This window comes from Cupressus sempervirens, chromosome 4 (assembly GCF_028749045.1).
Source record: "Cupressus sempervirens isolate cs-2001-9-10 chromosome 4, ASM2874904v1, whole genome shotgun sequence".
Taxonomy (NCBI): Eukaryota; Viridiplantae; Streptophyta; class Pinopsida; order Cupressales; family Cupressaceae; genus Cupressus; species Cupressus sempervirens.
Window position 1 is genome coordinate 372870635 of NC_143121.1, and position 9958 is coordinate 372880592.

Here is a 9958-nt window from a genome sequence, read left to right on the forward strand (position 1 = left end):
ACCCTGGTGACATAAAAAAATGGTATCACACCAATAATGAGGTAAAGAACCCTTAAATCTTGAGAACTTGCAAGTTTATAGATGTCAAATACATAGACAATTTTCAAGGCCCAAAGTTATCTTATTTTGTTCTTATGTTAGAAAGCTAAGAAGTATACTACCTAGAGAAAAATTCTAGCGATGTGTCTCATGATATTGAGTTGTCCTTACATGATTGACAAGACCACTATTTAACATCCACTCATTTGATACATGGGATTATTTAATGTTAAGTACTTTTGATGTGACAATCATTTAAGTTTTAAAATACTAGCAAATACATCATGAATTGCACAAGATAGTCAACATGAGAAGAATGTTGTACCTAGGCTAGAGAGAGGAGCAACAAACCATTGTCCACCACCAACTAGAATGTTGTAGAGCCACTGACACAACACCAAGAAAGTCACCACTCATTAAGATCATAGATGTGCATGTAATAATGATATTTTTCTATACATTTCATCTTTCAGATCCAAGAAACTTACCACCCAGGCACTCGTAGAGGCATACCTATAACTTTACTAGCTAAGTAAGGAGAGAATCAACCAGTGAGATCTTACATCACACCAAAACCATGACCAAAACTAGATACTAGAGAGTACCTAGATGGAAAAGACCATCATCTAGTAGAGAAAGCACCTAGAAAACCAAGAGCAAGGAACTCATACCATCAAACCAAAGAGACTAAGAAAGAGATTAATTATGCCTCCCCTGAGTGAGATAAAATTTCCAACACAAAACCAATTTTCCTTTTAAAAAATCCCATGTTTCTTACTATTAAGTTCATCAAACTAACAAGCTACAAAACTAGTCTGACAACATGTCAAGGGTGAAGCCAAAGCAACTTTACCCACACAAAAAAAAATTGAAGAAAGTCTAAACATGGACATGGGAAGACTAAAAACAAAACCATGTGCCACAAAAAAATAAGACCACACCAAAAGGCAGAAGTAAAAATAAAACACAAAGGAATGAGGAAAAAGGAAAGAAGAACCCACAAAAGAAAAGCAACTAAGTGAACATGACCTACAAAATAAGAAAGTGATTGGACAAGGGCCAATGGGAATACCAACCTAGGAGATGAAAATGAAGGACACTATGGTAACAAAATCTACCCTTAAGTTACACACAAACCAAAGCAAACTTCATAACCAAAGGCCACTTCTCAATCTTGCACAACCAAAACCACTTCTAGGTAGGGTTATGATCTAGTCAATGACTTGACTTGAAGAGCACAATTGTGATCATCAAGAAAAGTGAAAATTAACCCATTTAGGCACCTTAAACAACATCTAGATCATGGTAGTTTAAAGGGTGCATTAATTATAGTTTCCTTTCTTTAATTAGAATTGTCACACATCTAGCCTTAAGACCATAGAAATTTCCCCCACCATTGAAAATACACAAGAAAAAGTTCCCACTTGATCTAAGAATAACTTAATTTTGAGAATACCAAGGTCTTTTCTTAGGGCTAAGAACCTTACTTTCCTCTTCCTCATTGAAGGGATCTGTATCCTAGACAAGGAATGTAGAATCCAAAGATGAAAAAAACCTAAACAAACCAAAGGGACTTACCCCAAGAAAGGAAAGACTAGAAAGTGAAAAGAGGGGATTTGTATGTAGGGCATAAAAAATAATGACTCGATTGAGAAAATTCCTTGCATTTGAGAATTCTAGAACTTAGCCTTTGTAATAACTAGTGTCTTATTCTTACAAAGTTGATCCCTTTAAGTATGAATTCTAGATTTGAACCTCCTAACTAACCATAACTCTTAAACTTTACCCAAGTTCAATAATCAAGTACGTTCTTTGAAGAGGGCATATCATTTCAATTCCTAAAGAAGATAGAAAAATGAAGCTCATTCAAGAATCTATTTTTTTTCCTTTATGGGATATCATTTAACGTTTTTGGGAAGAAACATTATCTTCCCCTCCTCATTTTAAGTACAATATTTTAAGGTATGGGAGGTGGTATTCCTTTCCCCAGTTGTAAACTTTATATTTTTCATTATGAGGATACTTCTTTCACCATCACATCCTTGTGTACTTCTTTCCTTCATCATGAGGAGGAAAATGATATCTTTCTCCTGTGATATCACTTGGCGTTTAAATTTTCATTAATCCTAAGAGGATCCAATATATTGCTTCCATTACTATAGTGATACTTATTTTCCCTTTCCTTGTCAACTTAATTGACCAATGAGATGTGGATATAAGAAGAGTTATCTAAGTTTGATGAAGGTTGATCCTATCATGAGTTCATACTCATAGTTTTCAATGGGTAATAACAAGATACTATAATTTCATCAAGTGGGTACTGGAATAATCAAATATCATAGGAATATTTTAGTAAGTCATCTCCTATTATGCAAAGCCTCGACCCCAAAATTTATAAAAGACCCAAAAGAAAGAGTGTGAAAGATATAGAGACCAAAGAAACTAGATGTGATCCAACTTATTTATATAGGTTAACTAAATAAACATAGACCAAAGAGACAATAAAATCCAAAATAACCAAAATAGAACGTATAGGGTGCACTCCTAGGGGGTGGGGGCATAAAGTAGAAATAATAATTACAAGGAACTATACATATATTAAAATCAACAAGGGGAAATAGAGACCCTAGCATCATCTTCTATTCAATGTAATTTTTGAGAAACTATCTATTGATGGGCAATGGGATTGGTTATCTAGTTAATGTGATGAGACAATAAGTACTATTCTAATAGATCTCTATGATCTGATAAGATCCAAGCCATAGCCATTGGAATTTCATATTTCTTTCTTTCTTCTCATGGGACTTTTCCTATAGGAGGACTTGGTACAAAATTCAAAAGGCCTTAAACTGAGATCTTTTGTCAAATAATCTTTTGAGAATTTCTTGATGTTTGGTGAAGTAATCTAGGGTTACATCCCTCTATTCTTCAAGGCATGTGAGATTAAGGAGGTAGACCTCTGTAATATTGTCCCACTCATCAAACTCCCTCATGAACTACAAGACTGGGATTTGCAAGTTCGTGGGAAACACTAGATTGTAGCCATAGACCAAGTAGAATGGAGAAGTTCCTAGGGAAGCCTTATTTTGAATGTGATCCACCCACAAAGCAAATTAGATCATGGTATGCAAGTCTTAATAATTTCTCTCTAGTAGGTGCTTAATGACCTAGAGGTTCTTGTTGGTAGATTCTTCTAGTTTGTTACCTTATGGATAATAATTACTTAAGTACTTTAAGGTAACATTCTTATCATATACCCATTCTAAAAGGTGGGTAGAGGCAAACATTGTGTTTTTATCACACATAAGGGAAAAGGGAATCCCAAACCTTGTAGCAATTTTTTATTCCAAAAATTGAAATAGTATATTTTCCATTTATTCTTGCAAGGGATAGCTTTAGACCACTAGGTATAATACACTATCATGGTCAAAACATATAGATGTCTAGTGAAAGAATTGGGGTTAGTCTTCTCGATATAATCAAATTCCCATTGGGAAAAAGTTCTAGCCTCAATCATGGGTTAAAGAGGCATTGCAAGATTCCACTCTCTAGAAGTAGTGGTTTGGAAAGTGTGAAATTTTCTCACATGATTATGAATGTCATGAAATAGAAAAGGCCAATAATCCTTGACCCAAAGGATCTAATGAGTTGTGGCATTAGCCAAATCATGTTTAGTTTTAATTTATCCATGGAATTCTTCTATTATTTTTCTTTCTTTCTCTTGTTAGAGGCACAGAAGATATATTCCTTAAAAATTTCTTCAAAAAAGGGTTCCACCCTTAATCATGAAATGTGAACTTGTTAGCTAAATTTTGTTTCATTAATGGGTTGGGAGTCCTTCTAGACACTTCTTATGTAGTAGGAAATACACCATATCAGTGTACCATGGGTCTTTGGTCAAAGTCTTGGTGATGTAAGTCAAGCATTCTAATTTAGAATTTGTCAAGGCCATAGCTTTTGACAAACATTTCCTACTAACCAACTTCATGGGCTACATCTCTAAATCATACTCTTGGAGGATGGTCATCTACTTCTTGAGTCTCTCACCAAGTTTTCTCTTCATAAGCATAGTTGTGACCACTTGGTTAGAAATGATTGTGTGTACCTTTCTTCTAAGTATATAGTATTGAAACTTATTTAATTCCCTAACAAGACAAAAGGCCTATGTTTTGAGTGTGGAATACCAAAATTTTACTTTCTTGAAGGGAGAGCTCATGAAAGTGATAGGTTAATGTTACCCTTCAACCTTCTGGATTAAAACTGTAATCGCAAAATGCATGGATGAAAAGGAATAAATATAAAATGCGAAGCCATAATTAGGGCTCCCAAAAGCAAGGGCCTCTATGATTGGTTGTTTTATCTATTCAAAGGATCATTTTTCCTCCATGCTCCACTTGATTTTATTATCCTTTTTCATCATATCATTAAATGGTTACACTATTTCGATAGATTCTATAATGAAATGTCAGATAAAGTTTATCTTTCTGAAGAAAGACCTCATATCTTTCTTGTTGCAAGGCATATGTAAACATAATAGAGCTTCTACTCCCTCAAGGTCAATGGTGATGCCCTTCTCATAGATGATATGTCCTAATAAATTTCCTTTAGTGACCCTGAATATGCATTTCTTGGGGTTCAAGGAGTTGTGAAACCATCAGTATCTCTCAAAAATCTTAGCAAGGTAGGTAGGGTAGTCATTCATAGCCTAGGAAAAGATCATTAAATAATCGATGTAGATGATTATGTATTTATTGACTAGTCCCTCGAAAGCTATATCCATCACCATTTGAAATATAGCACCGTCATTGATGAGCCCAAAGGACATGCATCTATAGGTGAATGTTCCCCACTTGGTGTTGAATGTTATTTTCAATTTGTCTTCATGATTTACCATAATTTAATTGTAACTAGAATATTCATCTAAGAAAGACATCATCTATGCTCTTTTCACAATCTACAAGACTTTGTCTAGCAAGGGTAGAGGATGGTTATCCTTCATCAATTCTCTATTTAAGTTGCAAAAATCCACACATAATAAAATTTATCTACTCCTTTTTTAGACCAAAATCAAATTACCTACCTAGGTGGTGTGCTAGATAGGGAAGATTATTCTTCCGATAATAGCTTCTGAACCTCTTAATTCATCAAGGGTTTAATCAAAGAGTTTACATGTCCTTGTCTTTGTCAAAAGTGCTTGGTACCTGGTTTGAGGAGTATAGTGTGTGTCATCATAGATGTTTCATATATTTTCAAATCTTCATAGTTCCAAGAATAACATTGATGTATTCTTGGAGGACTAAAAGAATCTTCTCCTTCTCCTCAAGGGAGGAGGAGGAACCAATGAATACATTTTTCTCCTCAGCATCAAACCCAACATTAACCTTTTCATATTTTCCTCCTTCTTTTGAAGAAGGTGCCTATCCTTGACCCAGATGCATTGTAGCACTATCATCCCTTTTGGGATAGTATTGGTGGGTAGGTTAGGAGCCTCTCCCAAATCACTTTCTTGTCGTGTATCATCATGGGCTAATTCTTCTACAATCTCGTCTTCAAATACACCATTGTTGGCCAAGAAAGATAATATGTGTTCATCATCTTAGAAGATATAAATATATTTAACATTATCAGGGTTAGATGGGACTTCTATCATTTCCAGAAAAAACCTTCAAAGGTGAGAACCAACCATGGGCTCTAGGGTGTTGGTAGCTGCCACAAGGGGATTAGGGACATCATTTAATTTACTTGGGATGATGTCAATGCCAAAAGTGTCAAAGTCTTCCAATAAATCCCATACGTAGTAGTGGTAATCCATTAGTCATTTATCATGGAATGTATATTGGTTCTCAACCTATCTAACAATAATCGTAGGGTCTCCCAAAGCCTAGAGGTGGGTGATTCTCTTTCATAGGGAAAAGAGAATCCCTAGAACCAAAGCTTCATACTCAGCCACCTTATTTATGCATTCAATTTATAGTTGGTAATATGCAATATTTTTATCATAGGACAATAAATTCTACCCATATACCAGCTCCAACTTGGCTTGGGATCCATCAAATTTTAAGGGTCCATAGTCTAGCTCTTATAGGAGGAGGTCTAGAGGGTGGGATTTGGGGTTTCTAGTGGTGAAAGAGGTTCTAATAGGTTCCACATGATGAGAGACATGGGAATTAGAATTTCCTCTAAAGGAAACACCAATAAGGGTCCCTCAACCATTAGCCCTTCAGAAATGATGGTTAGAGGGCTATCTAAAATAAGAATTTCTTCTTTCTACCTTCCCTTCTAGATATCAAAAAGATGGATGGTGGCTACATTTATGCAAGGTTCACACTTCAACTTAGAATTCCCTTCGTAATGGACCAGACACCATGAGTTAGACAAAAGGCTTTTCATAGATGTGAAATTACATTGAAGAGAGATATTATTTTTTAATCATGTAACAAGGTCATAAATTCTCTGTGTGATAACCAAATCCTCATTGCCAAATGTCCATCCTGAAAATAATGCAAGGCTAAAATCTCCATAGCCTGATATAAGACTAGCTATAATTGAGCATAGTAAACCTCACTCACTTGACCATAATTAGTGAGAGTTTTCTTCATCCATGGTTCACTACCAACCTTGATTTTATTGGGTTCACCCCTTTAGAGTACCATAGGTGGGAATAGTTTGTACAAATATACCCATTTAGGGCCTTTGACAAGTTACAATTTAATAACATCCTATAAGTTTTGGGGATGTCCACCACTTGGATGTTGATGATGCTATACACTCAAGGTTCATGGATGAAATAGATTTGAATTTTTTTTATCTTGCCTACCATTTTTAAGGAAGTTTTTTTGAGTTGCATGACAATAATGTTGGATGGTGAAGGGACCAATTTGAGCTTCTTGCATATATAGGGGCATGATGTTACCCCAAGCTCTAGAGTCTACTAAATATTTATTTAGAATTTTTATCATAAATTCTCAAACTAAGAAGGAAAGGAGGGTCCTTTTTATTAATATCCTTGAAACATGGCTACATTGACATTATTGAAAGTCATGTTCTTAGTGACAGTAGGCCATTTTTTGAGGAGATTGAGCTATGGCATGAGGGCATTCTGATGCTTGGGGAAAATCAATAGAATATTCATCAGGGGCATGGTAGTATAGGTACTTTCCATCACCCAATAAATGATAAATTTTACTCCAGAGGACCTTGATCCTTTCATTGCAAAGCCCTACAATTGATGGGTTAGTACTAGCAATGGAGGTGGGTTCACATTGGTATGAGGCTTGGGTGGTATGGAAGTAGTCTTGGGTGGAAAATATGTTGTGAAAGGACCTTTGTTAAATTGTCTTGTTGTATTCTAAGGAGGCCATGAATTGGTAAAAGCATTGGCCTCGTAGGCATGGTTGGGGTCATTGAAGAATCCATGGAGCAAATCCTCCTCATCTTCTCATTCATCCTACCCATAAAAGATAGTTTTGTAAATGAAGGCAGAGTTGGAAGGTTATGCCAAAGTACATGGAGGTTTTTGATTAGGGTGGGACTATAAGTTCAAGTAGGGAATCTATATTACCTTCTCCAAGGTGGCACAAGTGGCCTTTGAATGCTAAATACATTTTGGTATCATGCAACTAGGACCACTTGGCCAAGGGATAAAATTATACCATGAGGTTGGTATGACTAAATCCTAATGTCCCATGGTTATTTGGCTAACTTGGGGGAACCTCCTCATTATTTTGCATGTTATTATATTTCTAGCTAGCTATCCATTGATTGTAATTTCCATTATTGTTACCTCAGAAACTAGAGTTAAAAGAACCTCTTTGATTGAAAAGATATTCCCCTTCTATTGGGGAGTAGACTATTGATTCACCATTGTAGTCTTATCTATCTTCAGCTAACTCATGTTATTAGCCATACTAGTGATAATCCTTGGGAAGGCTTCCATGTCATATATAAGGTTTTTGATTTGATTAGGTGATTGGGAAGACTACACCTACATACCCATTAGATTTTGGGGGGTAGAATGGTTTTTCCCACTTGGGTGTGGGGATAAAAAGGCATGGAATTTTTATGATAGAGAGGCTTGTCGAGTGAAGGTAGGGAATGTGATGCAAGAGCATCTTGCATCATGAAAAAGGGGTTGTGATCAAAATTGTAAATAATTTTTTTTTAAAAAAATTGAGGAGAAATAAAAATAAGGGGAAAAGAGGATAAGGAGGGATTTCTATTTTCAAGGTGCATAGGTTATGTAAATAGAAAAATAAGAAAATGGTTGTCATTTCATTTATTGAGGTGTGTAGGTGGCATCTTAAAAATTTAGGGAAAGTTCCTTAAATCATGCATTTAATATTTGTTGTGATCCACAAAGCAAATATAATTTTCTAATTGGCCACATGGTGGTGCTTAGTTGTACTTGGGTGGGAATTTAATATTTTTTGTAAGGTAGTTCTATTTACCTTTTATCCTACATTGGTTGTGTTTGTAATATCATGGGTGGTAAGTGCCTATTTATGAAAGGCTTATGAGCATTTGTAATCAAGCTCTCATGGTGTAATGTCTTGTAAGCAAGCTTGGAGGTGAAAGCTCTTAGTGTGTATGATCTTCTCAAGAAGTTTCTTCTTGGTGAAGCTCTTCTTTGTGGAAGTTTCTCTTGGTGGAAGCTCTAGGTAATAGTTCACAACATTGTCTTGTAGATTATTGTAATGAAGGTGCCCATGTGGGTTAGCATATTGTATTTGTGAATTCTATAATTTTGTATATATGGCAATAATACGAAGTCCATATTGTGTTCTTTCATTTTCTATTGTTTCTTTATTTCTATTATGTGTTTATGGTATTAAGGGGAGGTCCCTTCATCAAAATGAAGTCCCAAGTACTTGAGGTACCACTAGTTGAGTCCAGTGGGGAAATTCAAGAGTTGGGGTAGCAATTGCTACAATGCATAAGAATAATGAGAGGTAAGATAAGCTGGTAACCCTACCATGGAAATCATGTTATAACTACTTGAATGAGTAGGTGCTCTAGACTAGGGTGGTATGTCATATCATGGGTGTCAAAAGGGTGATCTGTAAGATGTGTGGAGACTTCCAAGGCCAATGCATAAACTTTAGCCAAGGTATCTTGGTCTACTTGGGGTAGGATATACATGATGAATGTAGACAAAAATTAGGAAATCTTGTTATATTGCTAAAGAAGAAATTGATACTAAATTTGAAAGTAATGATGAAGAAGTAGTGTATGTTGCTATGAAAGAAGATTCTGATGAAGATGAGAAAACTTCATTTATCTCTTATGTGAAGATGTTGGAAATGATTGAAATGAGGGAGATTGTTGGAAATAATTGAAATGATCATAAGAACAACTATTGGAATAATGTATGGAACTGGTAAAGAATGTCCTCAATCATTGTTTTGTCATTGATGTCAAACTTGCTACTTGCAGGGATGACAATTGCTTTAGTGATCCAAATACTATCAATTAGTTGATTGTCAAGGTGGAAGCAATCAATAAGATGTAACTAGAACACCTAGAGAAAGGTTGAAGTTATGATGTTGTAATTAAGTATAAGGATCAGTCAAGCCATTAATGAAACAATGTATTGGATGACATACTAAAAGATACAAAGAATGAGCACACTGAAACATATCAAAGATCTAAGGTTTTAGCTAAGTCTTGTGTAAAGCTCAAAACAAGTTCAAGTGTCGAGTAAGTTCAAGTGTCGAGCAGGTATAGGTGCCGAGTAACACAGAGGTGCCGAGCACCAGTAACTCAATGATGTCGAGTAAAACAGAGGTGCCAAGCACCAGTAACTAAATAATGCCGAGTTGCTACATTATTTAGAAAATTAAAGATTCGTCAGATCAAAGCCGACAAAGTTGTTATCTAAAAATCTATGAATTAAAAGGAGGATAAGAATGATGAGTTGGTG